The sequence below is a fragment of the Lepidochelys kempii genome, chromosome 24 (genome assembly GCF_965140265.1).
Source record: "Lepidochelys kempii isolate rLepKem1 chromosome 24, rLepKem1.hap2, whole genome shotgun sequence".
In the NCBI taxonomy this organism is placed as follows: Eukaryota; Metazoa; Chordata; order Testudines; family Cheloniidae; genus Lepidochelys; species Lepidochelys kempii.
The window spans coordinates 7939954-7966393 of record NC_133279.1 but is presented as its reverse complement, the minus strand read 5'-3'; the positions used below and the strand labels follow the sequence as shown (position 1 = coordinate 7966393).

General features: G+C 52.0%; 1 protein-coding gene across 2 annotated transcripts in view; it reads right to left on the bottom strand.

The window, feature by feature from the left end:
• Window positions 1-26440, bottom strand: part of RORC (RAR related orphan receptor C) — a 67301-nt gene that overhangs the window by 16321 nt on the left and 24540 nt on the right. The gene's annotated exons all lie outside the window — the stretch shown is intronic.

Here is a 26440-nt window from a genome sequence, read left to right as displayed (position 1 = left end):
AGTAAACTAGCTTGGCGCCAACAGCGAGGAAGGATTTATTTTGCCAACTCCCCAGGAAAGTGCTGAGTGTTACGCAGAGTTTGCCCACACAGGGGCACCCTCGTCTCACATTTCCTCCCATGCCCGGATGCCAGAGACTGGCCAGGGCGCCCGCCCCGCTGGATAGCAGTGTGCAGGGATCGCAGGCTGCGGTAACCCGGCCAGCAACTGCCTGCTGGGGCTGTCGCTCAGGCAGCGCACCTCTGCTAGTCCCGCCTCTGCCTTCCACTCAGCTGCCAGGCTCAGCAGGGAGAGAGGGGCAGGACCCAGCCACGCTCCCAGGGGCCTCGGGAGGGAGAAGGAATGGGGTTGATGTCACAGGTGGGGTCACCCTGTGGCCATGCTCCCCTGTGCCAGCCTGCCCCCTGGGCCTAAGCCACACCCCTGTGCCCCACTGCACAGCCCAGCAGCTCTTCTTTCCGGGGGTTAATTATCCAGCCAGAGTAAAGCTCTTCCGCACTGATAAGCACCCTACCCACCCCTCAGAGATTATTGTCACATGATGGCCGGTTACATAACCTGGAGATCATCTCATCATCGGCCGGCCAGGCCTGCAGGGGCCCCCTTAACCTCTTTGCAGGCAGCTCCTGCCTGGGCATCTCATCATCGGCCGGCCAGGCCTGCAGGGGCCCCCTTAATCTCTTCGCAGGCAGCTCCTGCCTGGGCATCTCATCATCGGCCGGCCAGGCCTGCAGGGGCCCCCTTAACCTCTTCGCAGGCAGCTCCTGCCTGGGCACTCTGCTCGCCAGGGGGGTTTCGTTAGGGAACTGGATTGGCAGCCCTGGGCTTGCATCTGCATGGGCACTCCCCTCTGAGTGCTGGGAACAGAACCCAGGAGTCCTGGCGCCCACCCGCCCTGCTCTAACCACTCAGCCACACTCCCCTCCCAGTGCTGGGAACAGAACCCAGGAATCCTGGCTCCCAGCCTCCCCGGCACACCCTGCTGTAACCACTGCTGAGAAATACCTGGGACAGAGACAAGCCGTCTCAGAAGACATTGAGACACCTAGGATCGTGCAGTAATAAGCAGGGGTGTCCTGTGGGGATCAAGTCTGGATTAAGGCACAAGTACGATAGTCTGTCCTAATGCCCCAGCTGCTGGAGCTAGGGGATAAGCGCAGAAATTCAGCTTTCATTTAAAAAAGAAAAGTTACTCCTCAAGGACGCACAGAAAAGCTTGAAAACAGGCCCCGAATCTGCAGACAGCCTACACCAACAGCTCTGAGAGGTGTGAACAGCCTCGTTCCTGGGGACTCCAACTTACTGCTGGCCCAAGGAGGGGCGGGGCTGCGGTTTGGGACGGGGGTATTGCCGTGCATGTGTCAGGCCCCAGACTGCAGTTCATGGAATCTGGTGCAGAGCAAACTTTTCCAAGAAGGGCAACAAAATCTACCACTGAAATAACTCCTGCAAAAACCCCAAGCCTGTCACTGCTAGGGGCTGGCATACAATTTTAAAGGAGGGTCAGGATTGTGAATAAACAGCAAACCAGGGAATTGTGCCCTGCTCATGCGTAAACACCTGGAATCCAACCAGTGTCACTGGGGCTTAGAGTTTGGCACCAAGTCCACATGTCTCCGAAGGTCGAGGCCCATGGGCCAAGCAGAGGGTTGGGGGCTCTGCTGACAGCAAGGAGTTTATGGGGACTGACACACTGAGTTCTCTGCTGCTTTGTAGTGGGAATGTGATGCCAAAATTAAGCTGGAAAGTGGGAGAGAGAGGGTATGTGAGGCAGAAGACTGGGAATCTGGTTCCTGGATTCCATCCTCAGCTCTGGGCAGGGAGTGGGATCTAGTGGTTAGAGCAGGAGGGCTGGGAACCAGGACTCCTGGATCTCCAACTCTGGGAGGGGAAGTGGGGCCTAGTGGTTAGGACGGGGCGACGGGGCATCAGGACTCCTGGGATCCATGCTGAGCTCTGGGAGGGGCAGATCCAACAGGGATGAGAAGCAGGACAGCAGCTTCTGCGTCTTCCTGAACCCCCTGGGCCTCTGGCCACGGGGAGCCATGAGCATCAAAGAGCTCCAAGTCCCTCAGTTGAAAGCCCCTCACGAAGGGCCGCGCGTAACCACATCCTGCACCTTCCAGGCCCAACAGCTGCTTTCCCAAGCATCTCCTCCCCGCAGGCAGCCCCCTGGCACCGGCCCAGCTCCTGCACTGGTTTGCTCTGTGATACGCCAGGCGCCCATTTGGTTTGCTCTTCCTCTCTAGAGCTTCCCTTATCGATGTCCCCTTCCTCCTCCCCCACCCCGCTGCGTAATGAACCCAGGCGATCAGCGCCCTAAATAAGGACCGAGAACTCGTCCCCCCATCGTCTTCGAAACCTCAGCAGGCAGCAGATCGCCTGACGCTAACCCACAACTGGGACGCACCTCCCACCGCGCAGGAAGGCAGAAACTTCTCCAGGGCAGAGAAATCTCACAGCCTCCCCTCCACTGCTCACCACACACCAACAGGTGAAAACCCCTACCTGCTGCTTGCAGGCAGGTACCAGTAAACAACTCCCCATCACCCCCTGGCAGGAGTGAGCTAATGGGGCCACGGGGCGGGGGAAGCACCAAAACTTTCCATCGGCACAAACACGCTGATACAGGGCTTTAAAGGCCCTGTGAGGCTAGCAAATCGCAGGCTCCAGGGCTATTGCACAGGCAGGGGTCAGGAAGGGAGGAGGCCCAACCTGTGGAATTCAAGAGTTGTTTCTCTCCTAGCCTCCTGCCAAAAGCAGGATATGGGACTAGATGGAATCGGCGGGGCTGCAAGCGGATCCCGGCTTAGATGGGTCACAATGTTTGATCTGCCCTGTCTAGTCTGCTCCCCTTGGCCTTTTGAGGTGTTATTCAGTCAGGGGGAGGGGGTCAGGGCAAGGTGGGCCCATGGTCTGATCTGGTGCGGTGGGGAGCTGGGAGAGCAGGCGGGACGGAGCGCTGAGATGCCCTGGTGTGGCTGCGGCGAGATGGGCTGAACCTTGCTTGACCCAGACCTTTCCCCTCGGCCTGGCACAAGCAGCAACACCGATAAAGGGCCAGAGCTCCTAGCCTGCTGCGACCACAGCTGTACAGACCTTTATGACCAGGCTCAGCCACTTGTGCCTCGGAGGCACCTTTTGCACCCTGCAGCCCCCTTGTAGCCGCTCTATAAACCATACCCCCTGCTGGGCCGCAGCTCGTTAGAGAGACAACGGTATTCATAGGTTACCCCTTTCGGGATGGATTTATTAACTAAATTAGCAAGGAGCGACCCAGACCGTGGCTGCAAGGAGACCGATGCAAAAAGGAGCACGTTTGAGAACATTTGCAGTTGGCCCTGACCCGAGACACTAAGGCCCTGATCCTTGAAGGGATTTAGGTGCCTAACTCCCATGGGTGGAGTCATAATGGAGACTGACTTCCCCTCTCCAGGTGGGCAGGGGGTACCGTGCGTCTGACCCTCACCCTGCTGCTGCCTGTGGGATCTGTGGGCAAGCTGCGGGTGTCATTCACCAGGACCAAGTACACTCAGACGATCCACGGCACCCCAGAGAATACAACAGGGCTCTGCAGATCATTGAAAAGGAGCAGAGAACTAGCCCAAACCCAGGGACTTCTGCACAGTTACGCCAGGGGTTCCTTTGGTCCCAGGACTGCTGCTTTGTGCTTACATCGGTGCGTGCACACCTGCACACTCTCAACCCCCCTCGACCCACTTCTCCCCCCAGCACAGAATTAGCTTGTGGAACTCGCCAAGACAAGATCTCCCTGAAGCCAAGAGCTCCGCAGCATAGCAGAAGGGGCTGGACTCTTATGGGGCTCACGAAAATAGCCAGAGTTACAATAGTAAGCGCTGGAAGGGATGTCGACTCTCCTGTGTCAGGGCATCATATAAGCCTGGGGTCAGGAAGGGAATTCTTTCAGGTTGCCCTAACGCAGCCAGGGCTCGCTTTTGCGTGCTGATACATTCCTGTATTTCCTTAAACAACACGGGGGCTAGTAAGTTTGTCTGATAACAATCATTCTCTATCCTACGCATTCCATTTCCTCTCTGCAACCACCCACTGCTCAGACCCAACGAGAAGAAAAAACCACAAGCTTCAATTGATTCCCCCCTAACCTCACAACAGAATGATTGTAATTTTTTTTTTTGTTTTTGGTCTTTTCTATCTATAGCAAATCAAATCGGTGGGAATGGGCTCAGGGTTTGACTCAGAAACAGGAACCCAGTGCCTGAATTAGTCAAAAAATTCACAAGCCAGAGAGCAAGCTGCCAGTAACTCTCATTTTCAGGTGATGGCTGATGCCAGTAAATTCGACCTGAGAAAGGTCAGTGAGGTCTCAGGCGAATTCCCCCACAGCAGCCCCATGATTGACGTGTGATGCCCGCGGGTGGCTGAGTAAGAGGATGAAGCCAAGACTTCGGAGGGGAGGAAGCAACAACCCCCCCCCCCCCAAAAATCCTTTGATACCAAAAAAGTGCACCGTAACCTGGCTGGGAACCGGCCTCGACCAATGTTCCTGACTTTAACCACTGAGGGGCGTCACCAGGCGGGTCCGTGTCACGCTTCCCGTGGCGTCACGGAAGTTCCACGCGCCCGCGCTGGGGGTGAGGTAGGGCACGTGGAACTTATGGGGGTCACATGGGAACGGGGCAGGGAAAACACGCTAAGTCATGAGATGCGGGTAACGGAGCCGGGAAGCGGATGCAGCGTGGGACACGAAAGCAGGGCTCCGGGAGGCCAATTCTCCCCTCCACAGCCTTGTCCAGACACACGGGCGACAGCGGTTTAACGCGGAGTGTGACGTTCAACCCACTCTGCTAAACTAGTGCAACAGGCCGGGGGGAGGCTGCTCTCGGTCCCGTTTAAACCAGCCTAAGTTGCATCGATTAGGAGCAGGCTCAAGGCACCCATCGGCCGAAGTCAGAGCGTTAATTAACCCAGCACGTGTGCGGGTGACAGGTGGCGGCTGCCACCCCGTCAGCTCCAGGGGCCTCCAAAACCAAAGGCAAGAGTCACTGCAGCTCCAGCTAAAGAGCCAGGGCCGCTATGAGACACATCCCAAGGTGGCCATGTAACATGCATGGACCAGCGGCTCCCATGTAGACAAGGCTCAGTCCCAACTGGGGCTCCCAGCTTTAGCTTGGCTGGCTAGCCGAGTCTCCAAGGCCCACGTCCTCAAAGGGACGCAGGCTCCTGCCAGTGGAAATGAGGAGCCCACAGACCGTTGAGAATCTGGGCCCACAACCCCGCATCTGCCATGATGCCATTTAACCTGCTCCTGCCCCCCCAGGCTCGGGTGGCCCATTGGGGACGGCACAGCCTACTTGAAGCCAGGCTGAGCCACCCCGTGCTTGCTGCTCCTTATGCTGGCTTCGTCTGTCTGAGGGGCCTGCCGGGAAAGCTCGGGCATGCTCAGCGCTGCTACGGAGCTGAGGGGCGTATGCCCTGCAGAGCAGGCACACTAGAGAGGCACGGAGGTAGAGGGGCCAGAAATGGCCCAAGTCCTCCTGCCCCAGCCCACAGGAGAAGAAGGATGGCCCAGTGGTTAGGGAACTAGGCCAGGTGTGGGCCTAGCTTGACCACACGCTCCCTGGGTGTCCTCTGCGGGTCAGCTCCCTGTCGGTGCGAGCCAATAGCCTGCTGCCCAGTGGTGCTGTGCAACGTGCCGTGTTTACACTCGGGAGGGGAGGGAGCCCAAGCCCAAATGCTATGGGGATGGGCCCAGGTGGAGGGATTTCTCTGTATTCTTTGTCCCCACTTATAAGCTAATTGGTTGGTCACGGCCCTCTCAGTCGCCTCTGCTCCACGGCCTGGAGAGCGACGCGACACGTGAGGACACGGCCGGCCCCCAAGGGGCCCCAATCTCACACTGGAGCCCCTGGGTGCTATCACAATATGTAGACTAAATTCTGAGGATCCCTTGCAAAACTCTCAGAGCCTACTCAGGTGTTCACACTAATTGGGGAGCGGGGGAAACTAGTGGTTAGAGCAGGGGTCTCCAGGGTTCTTGTCCCTGCTCTGGGGGGGCAGTGGGGTCTAGTGGTTAGATCAGGAGACTGGTAATCAGGACTCTGGGGTTCTTTTCTCAGCTCTGGGAGGCAGCAGGGTTGAGTAGCTAGAGCAGGGTGGGAGTCAGGACACCTGGGTTGCATTGGCCGATAAATTACTGAGCAAGCCGCTCCCCACTTCCCTGTGCTGCAGCTTCCCCACCTGTAAAATGGGGCTCGTGAGACTCACATAAGGGTTACAAAGTGCTTTGAGATCCCCAGCTGAAGGTCACTCCTGGCCTGTATAATGCTGAGCAGCCACTGGCTTACTTGCCCCCAGTCAGCAGCTGAGGCTTTTAGACCTGGCGGATCCATACTTTAACTGGTGGTTTAACCCGCCCACCCCCAGCACGCACTCCCCCTGCCCCACTTTTCAAAATCAGGTGGCCGTGGGGGGTCACGTTTCGAGCTGTGGGGCGCACAGGGCTGTTTAGGGGTGATCCCCGCGCTGAGTTCCAAGAAAGATCAGCCTATTTACATATTAATAGGAAACAGAAAACCGTCCATGCAGCAGCCACCAGGAGGAGGGGCTGGTTAGATCACAGGTTGATTTGGAGCTAGCTGTGCTTCCCTTCCCCACTCCTCCGGGCCGCGCTTCAGGTCTTGGGCAGAACCTACGGGGCTTTCGGGACCTACCAGCAAAGCCATGGCCAGCAAAATAATCCTAGCCCTGCACACGCCCTTTTTGGCCCTTGGATCTCACTGCACTTTGCATGAGGAGGGAATGCTTCAGGTGGGGAAACTGAGGCACAGAGCATGCACGAGACTTGCCCAAGGTCACACATATTGACAAAACTGGACATAGAATTCATGAGTCCTGTTGCCCTGCCTCCCTCCTGCTCTAACCACTAGGCGCCGCTCCCTTCGCAGAGCTGGGAAGAGAACCCAGGAGTCCTGTCTTCCAGCCGGCTGCTCTATTAGACCCCTCTGTGTATTTAATGTCAGATAACCTGATGGTGTCAATAGCTTTAATTGCTGAAAACTAAGATTTACCTTCACACCCGAAGGCCAGAATTAAACTCCTTGATCTCAGATTTTGGTGCCCAACGTGACCTGCTTTGCTGAAGGTGATGAACAGCCGCAAACCACAACAGCTCAGCACCTTTGCAAACCAGGCCCCTTACACAGCGGTGGCTCCGGATGAAATGCGGACGCCCAATGTGAGGGGTGGAAACGTCGCCCTCGACATCCGAGCAGAATCTGTCGGAAGGGGCAGGGCCAGGAATCCTGGGTTCCTTCCACAGGTCTGGGAGCGAAATCTAGTGATTAGAGCAGGAGACTGGGAGTCAGGATTCCTGGGTTATACTGTCAGCGCTGGGAGAGAAGTCTCATGGGTCCAGGAGTCAGGACTCCAGGATCCCCTCCCTAGTGCTGCTGCTGACTTTGCCGTGTAACTTCGCATGAGTCACTGCGGCGGCCTGTGCCTCGGTTTCCCCACCTGAAACGGGTGACGGTAACCTTCAGCGGCACAGCCTTAGCCATGTTTGCAGGGAGGATGCCTGGCTGCCAGGGGAACATGGGCGTGGGGTGGTGGTATTACACGAGGCTCAGTTAATACCAGGTGACTGATCTGTCCTAACAAAACGTTACAGAACCGGGGCCAAGGCAGACTTGTAAACCAAAACTGAGCAACTCCTCCGCCCTGGAGGAAAACCAGGGGCAGGGCAGGGCGGGGTGGAGGAGGGTTATCCCCTATGCAAGCAGATGCCCCTCCCCTCACTTGGCACGAACAGGGGCTGGCTTCCCTGCCTGGTGGAGGAAACCAAGCTGAGCTGCAGGCTCTTCACAGGCAGGGCGATTGCTGCTGGTTTGTTGATAGAAAGCAGCCCTTGGCGGAGTCACAAATAGAACCCAGGAGTCCTGACCCTCTGCTCTCACCACCAGACTGGATCAAACTTCCTTCCAGAGCCTGGAACAGAACCCAGGACTCTTACCTCTCCCCCTCCCCTTCCCCCATCCCTTGCTCTACTCACTACACTCTCTTCTTTCCCAGCAACCCCCCGCACCCGCAACAGGCCTGTCCAGTCTCTGTCCCCCGCTCCCCAGCCAGGGCTAAAGAGCTGCCAATCTGAAGGCTGAGTGACTCCGACAGGGCTGGCTGCCTACTCGAATGCAGGGCCCGGCCCAGTTCAGAGAGGGCAGGTGCCCGTCTGCTGTGCCGGCCAGCTCCCTGCTTGCTGCCCGCGTGGCATGGAGCCAGGGCAGTCCGGTAGCCCCGTCTCCCTGCTGCCTCGCAAGAAGACAGGACAAAGCCAGCGGCTGCCGTAGGGCTGAGCCCTGCCCACATGCACCTTCCGCCACCCCATCTGCTCACCATGGAGGGGCCCAAGTTGGAGCCCTGCAAAGAGAGGCCGCGGCTAGAGCTTAGCCGCAGTGCTGGTGCCGGCCGCGAGGCAGGAGGAGACAGCATGCCTGGAGCCAGGCGACACCGGGCGGGTCAGGCCTGGGACTCCCTCCTGCCACGGGGAACTTGCAGCCTGACATGCGCAGCCTTCCTGGCCTCCCCACAGACCCCTCGGGGGAATTTAACTCTCAGAGGCCAGGGGCAGAGAATGCTAACGAAGCTAAAGGGGGGTAGCTTGAGTCCATTATGTAGGGTGGGCGCAGAAGCTGAAGCAGGAAGGCAGCATGGCCTAAGGGACAGAGTCCTGGAGCGAGGATCCACCTACATTGCACACACAGCTGTGACCGCAGCATGCGGAGAGAACCCCTGGGTTAGCTTTGATCTCGCCAGTACAAACACCAGTGGCAGCAGGAAGCCCTGGATGCCGCTCGAGGATGTCCCCAGGATCCCCAGCGTCCTTGTACAACCCCCCCCCCCCCCATGGCAGCGTCCCTGCCGTTGGCACTGGAGCCGGCTAGATCAAAGCCAGTAGGGGTATGCCTACATGTGATGCAGTCACGCCTCTGACTGCAGCGTAGGCAGATTCTCAGACTCAAGAGATCTGGGGTCTATTCACAGCTCTACTGCTGGGTGACCTCAGGCGAGCTATTTCCCTGCCCCGTGCCTCAGTTTCCCCATATGTAAAATGGGGTTAATGATCCTGACCTCCTTTGGAAAGGGCTTTGAGATGTACTGGTGGAAAGCTCTCCCCAGGAGCTCTCTTATCTAGTTAAGTGCATGGGGAGGGATCATTACTGTTTTCTCCTTGAAATCAGCAAAGATGACAGGCCGTGACCTAACAAGGCACTGTTTGCGACTCTGCCACCTGGACTGGCTTTAGAAAGCAGCCTGCAATACCCTCCGGCACATCTCTCCAGTGCCGTAGCCGCCCTGCCATGACACCCATGGGCTCTCAGTGTCACCAGGCTGGAGAGAAAGGCAAAATTGCTCTTCCTCGCACACCTCGATGGGGATGCCCGTGAGGAAGCATCAAGAGGTGTGTTTTTTTACTTCTCTTGCTCGGCAAACTAACTCAGTGCGTGGCCCAGGCTGGGCTGTTTGAGTAAAAGTGACTTATTGGAATGGGTTTGAGTGTCCACAAGGGCGGGGTGACTTGTTAACACTTTCCCCACATTAATCAAACTGAAAACAGCCGATTATGAACTCTCAGCGATGTCAAGGCACATTCCACGCCCCCAACTAGTTACTCAGCTTTCTGGGTGTCTGCAGAACAAAGCAGATCCTGAGATCTGGGGGCCCTGTGAGTCCCACAGCTTCAAAAACAGGCCCACAGGGTCTAGACGTGGAGGCGGTGTCTCGGGCTGGGTTTCCCCCCCTAGCCCCCCCCAGCTTAAAAAGATTGGGGGTTTTTTTAGTTTAGGTTTGGAGACTGAGACAGCGCCTCAGACAGATGTTGTTCTGGGGGTGCCAAACTGGTCAGGGCAGACAAGATGGGCTGCAGAAAAAAGGCAAATAGCGTCGTCCCCCCGCCCCACTTTTGAGGGTAAGGAACCTCCCACGGGTCGGCTGTGCAAAAAAATCACAAGTTTAGGGCCAGTGTTTATTGATAGCCCTGATGGTAGGCAGCCTCTTTCGCTGTCATATCCAGGGGCCAGGTCCTCCAAAAAGCACAGCTCTGAAGTCCCCAGCTCCCACTGACCCGCTTACAGCCAGGTTTTGCAAGCAGCTGGTTTTCCAAACCCAATATACTGAGCACTCCTGAAAATTCAGCCATTTATTTTGGTCTCTAAGTGGGCACTGAGCTGGTTTTAAATATCTGGCCCCCAGGTGGGTCACTCATCCCCACTATTATTTCTTGAAAGTCTTTGTTACTGACAGGTTTGAAATAAAATTGCAGCAAAGCTAAAAGTTGAAATAAAAAAAAAAAACAGCCCCCAAAACCCAGCCACAAGCAGGATGTTGACGACGAAAAATGGAGAAAGTCCACTGAGACCCAGCTATCTGCTATTGACGTTATGTGAAAGGCACCCGGCTATCATGGCAATGGGGGTTACAAAGATAAAACAGGTTAGACCAGCAGACAGGCAGATCGACAGATAGATGAAGTAGATAAGCTAGATTAGACAGACAGAGTTTAAAATAAAAATTGAAGGTATGCTGAATCCAGATAAATTATGAATAATGGGGAGATTGGGCAGCACATTACAGTTGAAAAATGACTCCCCAGTGAATATTAATGGTGTGTCAATTGCCTACCTCTACAAACTGGGCTAGTGCTGAAAAAAATCTGGTCATCTGTTAGCAAAAATAATCCTCATTCATCGACTAAATACTGTCTACAGGTCTTTTGTTGTCTGTCTCAGTTTTGTCCCTGCTTAGGCAATGCAAGATTTCTCTATATATTAGCTATAAAATTAACAAACCAATCGAAAGCTTTTTTAAATTCACAACAGAAAACAGCTGAAAGATTCTTCCAAGTGAATTTTGCACATAAAAAATGACGACACTTTACAGGTTTGTCAGCACTAAAAAGTTGTACCAATTTGGGGAAGAAGCTATCCCAGTGTTAAGGTACCTTTATACTGTACCAGCATAACTGCACCCACACTACGGGTTATATTGATATAACTACATCTGCAAGCAAGCAAATCAGTCAATCACACTCCAAACCAACATAAATTATACTGGGACAATTTTGAAGTGTAGACCTGGGCTAAGAGGGAAGCAGCATGCTAATTAAATAGCAGAAGCTTAAGAAACGTGCAATTAACATAGGCAGCAAGATGCTGCACTCAGCAGTGTCTACTTTCCATTGTGTATTTTCCAAAAGTTTTGACACAGAGGGGTTTTTATTTTATTTATTTATTTATTTATTTAGGACGTGAGTCTGATCAATCCAGCATCTTGCTCTAAAGTTTAACCATTCCTTTCTGTTCCTTTTACATGCAAAGGGAACAGCACAGTTATTACCCTTTGACAAAAGTCTCGGTTGTGCCTTTGCATCTGAAGATGTTTTACTGATATAAAATAAAAACATTGTAGAATGATGCTGTTTCTCTTACTAAATTCAAGTTTCAACGCTGCAGGATCATGCATTTAGTTTGGGGCAGATTCTCAAGTGGTCTGCACCCGCAATAGGGGAGAGATTTCCCCAAAAGACCTCAGCTTTTATTTAGGCACCAAAATAAAGACCCGATTTTCCAGAATTCAGCACCTACAGGAGCTCAACTGTATTGAAAATCTGGCTCTAAATTCCACACAAATTAGAAATTAAGAGCCAGATCCCAGAGCCAATAAAGCGAGGCGGACATCACATCAGCTGAGGATTTGGTCCGAAGAATTTTTAAACACCCACTATACACAAGAAAGATGTACATAGCTCATAATAATTGATAGATCGTGTTGTTTTTCCATAGCCGTTGCTCAGAGGGTCTAAGAGTCGTTTTGGTTTGACTATGAAACTTCATTGTCAAACAGTTCATAATCTCGTATCATCAAAAAGCAACTGATGTTAAGCAAACCGATGTTTGAACACAATGGAGGAGTGAAGAGCTGACAAAGATGTGTATCTTGCTAAACCACCATAATGTGGTGTTTAATTAACACACAATAATTATTCTATAAAGTCAAACTCATTTATGTGAAAATGAAAGCAATTGCATAACTGTGCGCAAGATATGGATCTGCTTAATTCTTAAATAAAGTTTTAATAATCAGCATATTCTAATGAATACAACACTGCTTCACTACTGTTAAATTGACTGCATATTTAGGAGTCTCATTTTCCCTCTGAGTATTTATTTTTATTTTGCATCTCAAACATTTTTTAAAAATTTACATTAAGTACTACACTAATTAGAAAAATGTTTAGCATTGATACCAGCTGGATTTGAGTAGGACTTAATTAGTCTTTATAATTGAATTAAAAGGACCACTAGGATCTCACTCCCCACTAACAGATCCTCAAATATTCTGTGAAAATGAAATTTATTCACAACATAGCAAGTGGCTTTTATTAACAAAGTCAACCTTTTGCATTCTGCTGTGTTATTAAACAGCAACAGGCTGAGATATACATTCAGGATATTTTTGTACTGTCTAAAACCTAATTGTGTTGTCCCAACTTTTCCGATCGATGCAGATTTGAAATACTTCTTGGAAAGAAGTGAAAAGATTTTAAGTCTTATTTGTTCCATCTTATTAATTTGGGGATTTTGAACACATATAAACACCTTCAGTCAGTTAAGGCAAGAGATGAATTGACCGAGATCAGAGGTTTATTTCAGTAACAGATTGAATCAGACACTAAAAAAAGAAACCCAAAAAGTTATGACACACAAAACCAGATTTTCATGGGCTCAGCACCCGACGCTGTGACCTTGTCTGAAGATCTAGCCACTTAGTTTGCTGTCTAAATATTTTTGGTGCCCAAAGTTTGTTTTATTTTTCTTCTGGGTAGTAATCATTTGTGGCTGTAACTCTAATTAATTTTAGAGCCATTTTGCATGGGCATTTTTTAAAATTGTGGTTTAAACTGAAATAAATAATAATAATTAAATTGATGCTGGGGTCTTTTGGAAAATTCTGACCTTAGTCAATTTCAAAATAGACCCAGCAAGACACACACACACTAGGTCCTCTACAGAGAGAATTCAGATTGAGAATGCAGCAATCTCTAGGACACATCTCTAAGAAAGTTAATTTGTCTCTTTTATTACTGACTGATTTGCTTCGCTCTTTCTCGCTAGTGACTTGGAGTGATCAATCACTAAAATATCTGAGCCCCTATCATTCTGAGATCAGGAAGCTCAGCCCTTCACAGGATCAGGTCCCTTATTTGCTGAAAAGAATTCAGAACCATGCCGAAGCATCAACAATCAATCTATGCTCAAACCCCATACTGCAAACGCATTTCCCCTCTGCCCCCCACAGCCTCCACACTCACAGAAAACTATAATTGTTCCACAGATCCTGGCCAGGCTGACTCCCCCAGTCACAAGACTGGGCTGTGGTAGACAAAGAGTTCATGTCAGAAAGTTCATGTCAGAAAGGACCATTATGATCCTCTATTCTGGTCTGACCTTTTGCATCACTTCTGATTGAGCAGGACCTTATCTTCTAGAATCAATGAGGAGTCTGGTGGCACTTTAAAGACTCAACCTTATCGTTTAGAAAGGCATCCAGTCTTGATTTGAGAACTTCCACAAGATGGAGAAGCCACCACAGCCCTGGGCAAACTGATCCAATGGTTAGTTACCCTCCCTGCTAAAAATGAGCACTTATTTCTAGTCTGAATTTGTCTAGCTTCAGATTGCAGACACTGGATTTAATTCTGCTTTTTTTCTGCTAGATTAACCAACTACCTACAAGCAAAAATCTCTTCTCCAGGTTGGTCGTAATCAAGATACCTCTTAACCTTCTTGTGGCTAAATGAATAGATTGAGCTTCTTCAGTTTCTCTCTCTCTCTCAGGCAAGTTTTCCAGAGCTCAACCCATTCTTGTAATTCTACTCCTTACTCTTACACTATAACCCTGCGTATACTCTTACACTATAACTATCCCCCTTCTCAATCACCAGATCTAATCAATCCTCTAAATCATTTGGTCACCAGACCTTAAATCATTTCACCAGATCCCAGGGGACTCTGATTCTAGAAGTCACATCATCACATCCTCTGTGTGTAATATGAAGAAATAATAATACTCCTAGATCTTACTTAGCACTTTTCATCCATAGATCTCAAAGCATTTTATATCGGAGGGGAGAATATAATTATTTCCTCTTTGCAGAGATAAAATAGTGCATCAAAAATAAATTTGTCTGCAAGCACATTTGGATTCTGGTGGGGCTGGAGGTCTAGTCCGGTCTAGCCAGGAGGCAGAATCTGGCCCCAAATTGCTACCATTTCTAAGAAAGAACGAACAAACTGCTAGTGGAAGTATTCCTTGTAAATCTTTTGCAAATCTTTTATAGCCCGTATTCATCCAATTCATATTGCATCTGATTTGAACATGGCTTCTACTGTAAGAGCTGTAGCCCTGGATCTTACTGGAAATATACACGTAGTTGGAGATGAAATTTGACAAAATATGCGCTCAGATTAAGAGACAACAGTGGCATTTCACTTACTGCTACGAACCCCACTCCTCTCTGTCCCACCCTGACAACTGACGGGCTTTGGAAAAAAACACTGAGTATTTCTCTGACTATGGCATCACTAATTGAAATGTGGGAAAGGAAGGGAGATGTATTTTAAAAGCAGTTTCGGGTTTAAGAACCCAACGCATCAATATAGTCTCTGAAACCTCAGCTCTTGCTACCACCCTTTATTCTTCTCTCTGTATGTATCTGTTTATCGCTTCCCTTCAAAGCAAAACTCTCCCAATGAATACACTTTCATTATATTCTCAGTGCCTCAGATAAGAGGCTTGAATATCACTGACAAGGAAACTATACTTTGTCCAAGAGTTAAATATATTTGCGTTAACTGATCACAGGAGATGAAATCACTTTCGCAAATCAGTTCAAACTACGTTATTACAATTGCTTTCACTATAGAACAACATTTCAAATACCCTGATTCGGGGCACGGCTAGCTAGTTTAGTCACTTCTATATATTGCCTTTAGGAAACTGCAATGGTTATTGGGATTCACAACACTGAGAGAAAACCACACAACAAAGAAGATGCAGTCTGGGAACCGGTTATCCTAAGAGCTTTGAATTCTTAGATCAGTGGAAATTCTACCAGAGCTAAGACAGAATTCAGCTGTATCTACTTCTTGGGTTACACACACGCTAAACCACACCACAAACGCTACAATCCCCAGGCAGAAAACGTGTAGCAAAACTCATATAATCTTTGTGTTCTGCCTCGGTACCACACCTAGTACCACGGTGACTGGGGCTCCTGGGTGCAACCACAATACACATAATTATAAAGACTGCAAAACGTCTTCAATGGAAGTTAAAGGCACTCAGCGCTATGCAGAATCAGGCCCTATCATCAGATTTCCAGTTCTACATGCCTCCCAGGCTGGATAAAAATCAATGACTTAAAAAATACCTTAAAAAAATTGTATTTTTAAATTTAAATTAAAGCAGGTACATTTTTTCTTAAAGTGAACTATTTAAAAATAAATTTGCACCTATGTTAAGACCTACACTCATTATAATCTATTAAAATCATTTCAATGAAATGCAGAAAATAATATTAAGCAGTACGCAGCTGCCAAATTTTAAAGAAAGTCAAACCACTGAACTCGTGTAAGTCACCGGCTAAGCGCCTGCAACCAGAGTTTGAAGTCGTTCTAAATCAGCTTTTGACAGCAGCAACCTCTTGAGCACAGGCAGAAAGAACACTTTCGTCATTTCTGTTTATTCAATGGCTAGTTCATTCAAAGTTAAGAAACCAACTGGGAGCTGACAAAGCAGGAAAGCTTGTTTTCCCTTTTCCAATCTATGAATAAAAGCTAAGGTGTGAGAGGACAAACTCTATTAGTTCTAAAATCTTCCAGGAAAATCAGTTAGTTTGAAATACAAAACATGTTTTGATTCACATATTTTTGTTTCTTATGAATACAGCACATTTAAAGGTATTTTTATTCAACTAACTGTAAAAAAATGGAAAACCCTGCTTTTATGCATTTTTGTTTGAATTGCAATTTCCATCCATATATAACTTGACACAAATCATGAATAAAAAATTAATCACATACAGTAAATGAGAAATGCATCACTCACCATTTTCTAACATCATAAAAAATTTAAAATCTGAATAAAAGTAAGTTAAGTGCTATAAATAAATTGCTTAAATAAATGCGTGTAGATATAGTGTAGCCTCCTGGCTCAAACAGCACCAACATTTTTGTGAAGGCTATATTTAGTTGCAAAGCAAAATGTTTTAATGGTTACTAACCAATGAGAATCAATTTTTCTTTAGGAAGATAACTGAAAGGGACAAACACAAAGCACAATTAAACTTGATTATTTAAATTAAGGTTTCCTATTTGCTGATTTAAACCATGATTAAAAGTGGTGATTTTAATCGCTTCTATTTAAATCAATCCACCTGATGTCTCCCCATTTTCTACACACGCAACAAGTAAAACCTCAAAGCAATTCTACTGAAACTACACAAATACCCGGAACACACTTAGAAACAGTATTATGAGTTGCAATCTTTTTTTTTTTTTCTGGTAACACAAAATATTAATTGAAAAAAACCCTCAACACATCTTGAAGCAAAAGATTTGGGGCAGATCCTCAGAGTGTATAAAGCAGGTTGTTACCTTGATTTCAATGGAATGACACTGATCTACACCTGCTAAGGATTTGGCCCGTTGTTTCTCAGAAGGCTCTTGGAAAGAAAAAAGGATCTGAAATTTCCTATCGCAAATTTACAGAGATCCTGTAAGTCACTGCATCTAGGGAAAGCCGAGTCAGGCCTGTATCTCGGGGCGTGGGGTTTGAGGTTTATCATTTTTAAATTCACCAATTCTGAAAACACACAAATTACTGGAACAGCCAATTATTAATTGGAACATTTTTTAAGAGAAGAATGAAGTGGGCTGGGAGCCCAGCAGAGGTATCGGATAAGTAATAGGGGATAGTAAATGTAAAGAAGCAGAAACTGATAAGCTAATTTTTCCCATATACTATCTGTACTCAGGAGCCCCAGTTATAGAGCAGGACCCAGTTGTGCTGGGCGCTGCACATTATTATTTATTAGGTGTACTACGGTAGCACTAGAAGCCCCAGCCACAGACTGCAACCCTGCCGTGCAGGGCGCGGTATAGACACAGAATAAACATTTGAATCCCTTTGCTTGGTGGGTTGATTTTATGTCTGTGGTTCCGACAGTAGTGTATTCGCTCTGCCCAGGTATATACAACACACACCAGAAGATTAGAGGGAAGAAAACAACAACAAACCACTAAAACAGATTTTCTGAGGCGCCCCCTCTCCGCAGCGCAGCGCGGCTTCTGTTATTCTCCAGGGACACTGCTGGGGGCTGAGTGCTTGGAAGTCGCTGGGAAGGTCTGACAGCCTGGGAGCCTGATGGAAGGACTGGCCAAAGTCCTGGAGAGAGTGGACCGTAGGAGGCTCGGTGGGGTCTCCCTGCCTTTGGCCTCTAGGAATCTCTAGCTTCGGGCTGCTCATTGCTCATTGGGAGCAAGGTCTGAAAAGCAGCCCACAGTTGTTATTAGGGCCCTCTCTGCTTGGGGTTGCTGCTCCCACGCCCTCAGATGGCTACAGGAAACCATCTCCTGCCACCCACAGACACACGCGGTGGAATGGGGCAAGTTATGTCATCAAAGGAACAGCAACGGGCGAGGGTGGGCCTGGAACCGGTTTTGACCGCAAGTGGCAGAGGGACGCAGGAGAGTCCCACAACAGCCGGGCATGCAGACAGGCAGGGAGGAAGACTGCGCTGGTGAATAGGGCTCCGATCCTGCACTAGCTAAACCAGCCCAGGCCAGATCCTCAGCCAGCGTAAACTGGGGCAGTTAAAATTAAATTAACCCAGCTATGGAGATTGGGGATCTGGCGGTAGTTTTGTGACTGTTTTCAGGGGGAGGAGGTTCAAATCCACCAGGCTCCACTGCCTTAGAAGAAACTGCACCTCCCTGCAAAGGGGAATCTGGCTACTGACTGCCGAGCATCACTAGCCACAAACCAAGGAAGGAAGGAGCCCATTGGGCTGATGATCAGAGATTTCTGCAGCTCTTGCTTTGCCTTTCCTGGCCAGAGTAGTTAAAGGCACTGACACTTCTGACCGCCCCAGCCTGGGAGTAGCGCATGAACTGAGCGAACGGATGGTGAACAGAGAGCCAGACCACAGAGTCCCTCAGCAGATCAAAAAAACCTTAATCAGCAACTTTCCCTCCACCTCTTCAGCACTAACCTGTACGCGTGGCATCGAATGCAGAAAACCCACAACCCTCCCTTCCCGCCCCGAGGTTCCGTTTTGCCTGCTGCCAGGGCCCTCCGCAGGCAGTGGCTGCAAGGGGGTGAGGGGCAAAGGGTCTCCAGCTCAGGTGGGCTGAGCCGAGTCAGAGCTGTGGTGGCTGGTTGAACCTGGAGCTGAGAGAAAGCCCAGCCCCACCTAGACTTCTACAAGGGGCCGGGAGGCTGTTTGTGGCTGGCTGGGGTGGGCTCTTTTGAAAGGAACTGTTCAGAAAGTTGTTTAAACAAAATTCCCCTTGAGCTAGTCTGAGCTGAAGGCACGAGCTAACACAAGCTCCAAACCCAGCTGAATTTCCGTGCCGGGAGCGAGCGCTGACCCAAGGAGGCAGCCGGGGGCAGAGGGAGTGGGGGGGCGGGTAAGGTTTCATGATCTGGGCACAACACTGGGAGCCAGGATTCCTGGGGTCCATTCCTGCCTCTGAGCAACAGTGTGGCCTAGGAGTTAGAAGGGGACAAAGGGAGCCAGGATTTGTGGGGTTTATTCCAGGCTCTGAGAGGCAGCCTGGCCTTTGTTCTTAGAGCAAGACTGGAAGCCAGGACTCCTGGGTTCTATTCCCTGCTTTGCCCTCGACTTGCTATGCAATCTTGGGGAGTCACTTCCCCGATCAGTGCCTCAGTTTCTCCTTCCACACTTTGCCTGTTTTGTCTATTTAAAGACTGTGAGCTCTTGGGGCAGGGTCTGTCTCTCTCTCAGTGTTCATGGAGCATCTACCACAATGGGGCGGAGATCTCAGCTGGGGCCGTGAGATGCTATTGAAATATAAATAAATAATCATCATAGGTGGTGAAGTGGGACAAGGTTACAGGTTTCCCACGATCAATGAGCGCTCTACAGAGTATTTGCAGCCTGAAGAGAGGTCAGCGCTGTGTACGTGGGGCAAAAAGGAACAAAGATATCCACCCTCCCCAAAGGAGTTCAATTGTTCCAAACCCCTAAATTCGTCCGCTGTTTGTTTTTTTTTTTTAAAAAAAAAAACGTTAGAAACACAAACCATCAGATTTCCCTCCGTCATGGGCAAGAAACAGTTTTCAGGGCCAGGGAATGGATGTGACAAATTGCCAGGCTAGCGAGATCACAAACATTGGCCAGACCCGCACGGGTGTAGGGGTCCCCCAGCACAGATTGTACTGGATTGGGACTTTAAGTACCTGTGGGCTGGACTCCTGCTCAAGGTCACTGCCAGGGGGGTTGCAGTGTAGGGGTGTTTTTGAGCTCAGACTATGGCTGAAGGAATATGGTTGCATTCTCAGTGGTGTCTACACTATATCTACATGGGCCATTCCTTTATCTATTTTAGGTTCATTAATTTCTTTTTTGTATATTTTTATTTTGCCTTGTCGATTTTAGGGTCTGCTAAAAGCCTGTGAGAGGGGTGTGACATCGGACATTCAACACAATTTCACTGGGGTTTTAAATTAGACCATTTATTCCACTCGCACAGGGGAGAAAATGGAACAATGTGCTGGGCCAGAACCCCAACTGGCGTAAATGGACGTAGTTCCTTTGATGTCAATGGGCCACATCCCCAGCTGATTCCACTGACGTCAATGGAACAGATCCTCAGCGTGAGTAAAATAGCACAGCTCCATTGACGTCAATGGGCCAGCCCCCTAACTGGTGTCAATCCGCATCGCCCCATTGACACCAACGGGGCAGATCCCAGCCAACTGTGGATCAACGTCGCGCTGCTGACTTAGACGGAACGACACTGATTCACATCAGCCGAGCACCTGGCCTAGTGAGTCTAAAACATCCCTGAAGAGTTAGTGACATAAGACCAGGCTGGGAGCCTGGGTGGGAATTCAAAGGTTCTACAGGTGAGGAGATATTTGTTCCCCTGGGGCCAAACGCCTAATCCTTCAGGGCGGGTGGGGGGGGATCTCCAATCCTGGGCCTAGACTCAGCATCAAGGCATGAAGCAGGGAGTGCCCATCTGAAACATGGGGGGGCGGGTCCCAGTTCAAACAGGGTGGTGTGCCGAAACACAGAACAAAGGGAAGAGAAGCAGGATCCCCTGTAGCTGGGCGCCAGCATGCACAGCAGGGAAATGGATTCAGTACCCTGACAGGCACTCGCCATGTCTCTGTTATCTATGGGTTACTTCCTTCCGGGGTGAAGTCACTGGAGTTACGCTGGGTTTGCACCAGGATGAGTGGGAATTATCTGGCTCGAGGACCCTAAGCTAGGGATTTGCAAAAGGAGCTGCCAAAATCAGCTGCCTAAATCCTCGGGGAATTCAACGGAGAGGCAGGACAGCCCAGTGGTTAGGGTGCAGCTCTGGGACTGGGGGGGGCTGGGCTCAATTCCTGGCTCTCCCAGAGTCTCCCTGGGCGACCATGTGGACAAGGTTTACAAAGGTGGCTCCTGGTTTTCTGGGCTCCAGTTGGGGCACCATAAAGGGGGCTGATTTTCAGAAAGTGATGAGCCCCCGCCCCCCCTGGAAATCAGCGCCCTTTGAGGCCTGCAAAGTCAGGCACCCGCATGCTGAAAACGTTGACCTCAGTCTCGCCCCCGCCCCCCAGGCTTTCCACCTCCCCCACACCATGTCCTTGTGTCTGTGCGCCCCCCCCCCCGGTCCCCCGAGCCAGGTCCTCACGTCTGCATCCCCTCCGCTTCCCACACGTCCCCACCACACCATGTCCTTGCGTCTGTGCCTCCCCCCAGCTTCCCACACACACACACACCAGGTCCTCGCATCTGCGCCCCCTGCAGCTTTCCACATGCCCCCCCCCACCAGGTCCTTACGTCTGCGCCCACCCCAGCTTCCCACATGTCCCCACCACACCATGTCCTTGCGTCTGTGTGCCCCCTCTTGCCAGGTCCTCGCATCTGCGCCCCCCCCCAGCTTCCCACACTTCCCCCCACCAGGTCCTTGTATCTGTATCCCACCCTGCTTCCCACACACCCTCCTCCCCAGCCAGGTCCTGACGTCTGCACATCCCCCCAGCTTCCCACACGTCCCCCCCACACCATGTCCTCGCGTCTGTGCCTCCTCCACGGCCAGATCCTCACATCTGCACCCCCCACAGCTTCCCACACATCCCCACCACACCAAGTCCTTGTATCTGCGCCCTCCTCAGCTTCCCCCCACACCAGATCCTCGCGTCTGTGTCCCCCTCAGCTTCCCACACATCCCCCCACACCAGGTCCCCGCGTCTGTGTCCCCCTCAGCTTCCCACACATCCCCCCACACCAGGTCCCCGCGTCTGTGTCCCCCTCAGCTTCCCACACCAGGTCCTCGCATCTGCACACACCCCCAGCTTCCCATACAGCTTCCCCCACGCCGGGTCCTCGTGTCTATGCGCCCCCCCCCCCCCGCAAGCTTCCTACACTGCCTCCTCCAGGCCAGGTCCTCGCATTTGTGCCCCCCCAGCTTCCTACACGTTCCCCCACACACACCGGGTCCCTGTGTCTGTGTCCCCCCCAACTTCTCACATGCCTTACTGAGACACTGGTTCCTCGCACCTGCCCCCCCCACAGGCTTTCCACCTCCCCAATGCCAGGTGCTCCCCCTCCGACGCTGGCTCCTCACACCCCTCCCTCAGGTTTCCCACCTCCCCAGGTGCCTGTGGCCACCCCCTCCAGCTTCCCACAGCCTTCCTCCAGACCTGGCTCCTCACCTCCCCAGTCTCTGATCCCCCTAACACTGGGTCCTCACACCTTTGTGCCCCTGCCCCAGGCTACCCACCCCCCTTGCCAGGTCCTCATGCCCTCATGCCTGTAAGCCCTCTGCTTCCCACAAGCCCCCCCATCTCCTCACTCCCCCTTCAGATCCTCCCTCTGACACCAGGTCCCTGTGCCTGCACCACCCCGCGGCTTCCCATGTGCCCCCCACCCGTTGGACACTGGGGCCTCATCCCTGCCCCCCCCACAGCTCCCTGCATGGCTCACCCCAGCCACACCAGCTCCTTGTGCCCCTTCACCCACCCCAGTCTCTCTAAAATCTAGCCCTGCTCCCAGCCGTGGGTTGCCGGCTCAGCTCTGCTGAGCCCCGGGCATCGGCCAGGGACACAAGTGCAGCGGCCCCAGTGTATGGTGCCGCGCTCCTGCCAGGGTGGCAATCACGCTATTACTGTCCTTGTCCACTTTCTCCGGGCCTTTCGGCCTCTTCGTTCGCTAACAAGGAGCTCTGCCAGAGCGCACAGGGCTGTGGGTGTCCGGGGATTCGTCCGTCACCACTCGGAGCCGGCAAAAGCTGTGAGGCCTGCAGAAGCCTGCTTAGCACCGGGCTCCCCACCTCACCCTCGATACTTCTGCAGGCTGATCTACACCCTGGCACGTCCCTGTTCCACAGCCGGGGGTGACATGCATGTAATTGACACGTATCCCTTTGGGGGGGGGGGGAACGGGACTGGAAGCCAGTCCGTGTTGAAAACAAAAAGGGAAAGGAGGGGTGTATCGACGCAATAGGAACTCCGTAGTATGGGGCAGCTTTAGATGGCTTCAGCTGCTGCGATGTGCCCTCACACACACACACACACACAAATACACACAGGATTAATACACACACACCCCCAAAGACATTATCTAGTGAAACCTAGACACACACATATACACAATAGCAAAGATGTCTAAATAAACACACTCACAAAGACACACACGTTCTGTATCCGGACGGACACACACACACACACACAGACAAGGTCCCCGCACATATTTAAAAAAGACACAGACAGGCAGACAGACCCACACAGGCATGTTATATATCAAAACACAGAGACGTACACAGAAAAGCAAAGACACACACACACACGACTAATCCAGAGACACACACACAAAATACACACATTGTTAATCTAGACACACACACAAAGACACACACATCAAAACACAAACACACACTCATATAAAAAAGACAAAGAAAGACACACACAAGACACATTATCTCACACACACACACCAAAAAGCAGGCTCCCCTTGCCAACGTGCAGCTCCAACCTCGCAGACCAGCTGTTCCAACCCCGCTGCAAACCCCAGGAAGGCTCCATAACTCCTTGCCATGGGATTTCCTCCGGAACCCGCGCGGGCTGTGATGCTGGCGTGGCTCTTTCGGAACTGAGAGGCGAGGACGTCCCAGTTTGGGAACCCGTTTACATTCCGCCTTCCAAACCTCAGCTTCAGAACCTGACGGGCCAGATCCTGTTCTCTGCAACCATGCGGAGTGACCCCACTGATGGCCAGAACATTTACACCGCGGGGGTGACCGTGAGGTTTGCAGGGGGCGGCGTGGAAATCAGGCCGTGAGGGACGTGGTTGCAATGAGAGGGGTTTGCCAAACAGCCAGAGAGGCAGTGCGGAAAGGCATAGAATCGGTAGCCTGCAAGACTGGTGTCCGTGCACGTAACAAGCAGGAGCTGAGAAAATCTCCTCCAACATGCCTCAGCCCTAGAGAGAGCGGGGAGCCCAATCTCCGTGGTCCATTTGGATCTTGACCCCCTCTGGGATGCTAGTGACCCGGAGGCCCCTCGACATCTGGCCAGAGCCCTGCCACCCAGTCAGCGGCACCATTCCCTAGCATGCACATCAGCACACAGACCCATCACCCACACGCACCCAACACCATGAGCTGCTCTGAAAAGCTGCATTTGGATGGGTCGTGGCTGGTAGAAGCTGGACTTCAGCCCCCACTTCACCCCCGAGCCAGGCCTTCCCCACCTGAAGGAAGATTTTGGATGTACTTAGCGCCTTCTGTCCGAGGGGCAGAAAACGGCCTGCCAATGTAAATCGACTTAGCCTCGCAACAACCCCCCAGCGAGCTGGTCAGACTTTTATCACTGTTTTACAGATGGGGAAACTGAGGCACGGACGGGGGGGGTGCTTTGTTCAAGGTCCCACAGTGAGCGAGCAGCAGAACCAGGGACAGAACCCAGGTGTCCTGACTCCCTGGCCCCACTCTGCTCCAACCACTAAACCCCACTCTCCTCCCAGAGCCAGGGACAGAACCCAGGTGTCCTGACTCCCAGCCTCCATTGTCTAATTCACTAATGCTAGACCCTACTTCCCTCCCAGAGCAAGGAACAAGGGGCCAAGACATCCCAAAGCAATTACTTATTCAAGGAGCCCCTTAAAGGAGCCTGATATACATGGGGCAGCTGTCCTGAACAGTCTGAGTCTGGCCCCGTCACAGTGTCTCAAGTCAGGCTCCCAAAATCACTAGCCCCCTTTGACAATCTTGGCTCCGGAGACTTGACTGCCACCTGTCTGCTACATACCAGATCCCACACCTTCCTAGAGAGGGGCAAGAGAAACCCAGAGTCATGACTGCCACATCCCAGATCTAAGTACTAGACCCTGCTCCCTGACTGCCAATCTCCCCTGCTCTAACCACTAAACCCCATGCCCTGCTAGAGCAGGGCATGAGAACCCAGGAGTCCTGATCTCCGATCTCCCCTGCTCTAACCACTAGACCCCGCTCCCCACTAGAGCAGGGCACGAGAAGCCAGGCATCCTGATCTCCGATCTCCCCTGCTCTAACCACTAGACCCTGCTCCCCGCTAGAACAGGGCACGAGAAGCCAGGAGTCCTGATCTCCGATCTCCCCTGCTCTGACCACTAGACCCCGCTCCCCACTAGAGCAGGGCATGAGAAGCCAGGCGTCCTGATCTCCGATCTCCCCTGCTCTAACCACTAGACCCCGCTCCCCGCTAGACCAGAGTGCGAGACCCAGACCTCCCGCCTGCCAGCCCTGAGCCGTAACCCCACCTCGCCGCCACAGGCAGGCAGACAGGGCTGCGTCTGTGCCACGCACCAGGGCCATTCAGCTCGGAGCCCTCCAACTCGCTGCTCCAGGTGGCCCTTTATCTCCCATCTCCCCCCAAAACCACCCACCTCTCATGGTGCCGGCGGCGTGAGCGGCTTTGTGGGGCGGCTTCGGCTGGGGAGGGCACCGGCAGCACCTGCCTCTGGCTGCCAGCTGGGGAGCTCAGCGCGGGGCCCGGGGTGCCATGCTTTGCCCAGGGCTGCTTGCATTTGAAAGCAGCCTCGCCAGCACAGGTGGCTTTGCAAGACCGGTTGACAGGCGTCCCCCCCGGCCAATCAGTGCTCCCGCCATGCACTGGGGCTAACCAATGGCAGCTGACTGGAAAGTTCCAAAGCCACAAGCCACAAGAGGCCGAGTTTCCATTGCTGAATGAGATGGGCTGGGGGAGAGGGGTGCAGCACGGCCGGGGGTTCAAGCCCTGGGCCCGGCCAGCCTGTGCTTCTCCGGCGACAGCCCGTGACTCTCTCCTGCATTAAAACCTGCGCCCGCCTCTCCGGCACAGGGCTCTTTGCCGACACACTCCCAGCCCCCCGGGCAGTGGGTCAGCACCAGCAAAGTTTGATTCGTAACGACAGAGGAGCCGGGGCTCCCACCTGCCCGGCCCAGAGGAGCCGGGGCTCAGCCCTGGCAAACCCTGGCGCAAATTAAGCACTGGGCACCAGGCTCCCAATTTCACAACCAGGGAACCTGAGGCGCTGCACAAAGTGTGTGTGTGGGGGGGGGGGGGGGCGGCGCAGGGGGGCACAGGGAGGGTGACTTGCCCTTCACCACGTGGGGCCAGGTGTTCCTGTCTTCTTCCAGCCTTCCCCACTCAAGCCTCTCTAGACTCCATCCCTTGGACAGAGCGGGGGAGAGGGTGCCGGAACCCTGACTCCACGCCCCTGGCACTACCCACTAGCCCCCGACTCTCCTCCCAGAGCTGGCAAGAGACAAATCCAGGAGTTCTGGTTCCCAGCCACCCTATTTGAACCACTTCCCTTCCAGGGCTGAGGAGAGAACCCAAGAGTTCTGGCTCCTGGCAGCGTGTTCTAACCACTAGGCCGCACTACCCTCCCAGAGTCAGAAGCAAAACCCAGGTGCCTCAGTCCCTCAGTGAATTTAACCAAGTCTTTTTTATATCATCGAATCATAGAATATTAGGGTTGGAAGAGACCTCAGGAGGTCATCTAGTCCAACCCCCTGCTCAAAGCAGGACCAATACCAACTAAATCATGTGTGTATATAGATACACGCATTCCCCCCCCCGCCGACCCAACTTCTGGTGTCATTTAGTGACCTGCTTTCCCTCCAGCCACAGCCCAGACGGCAGA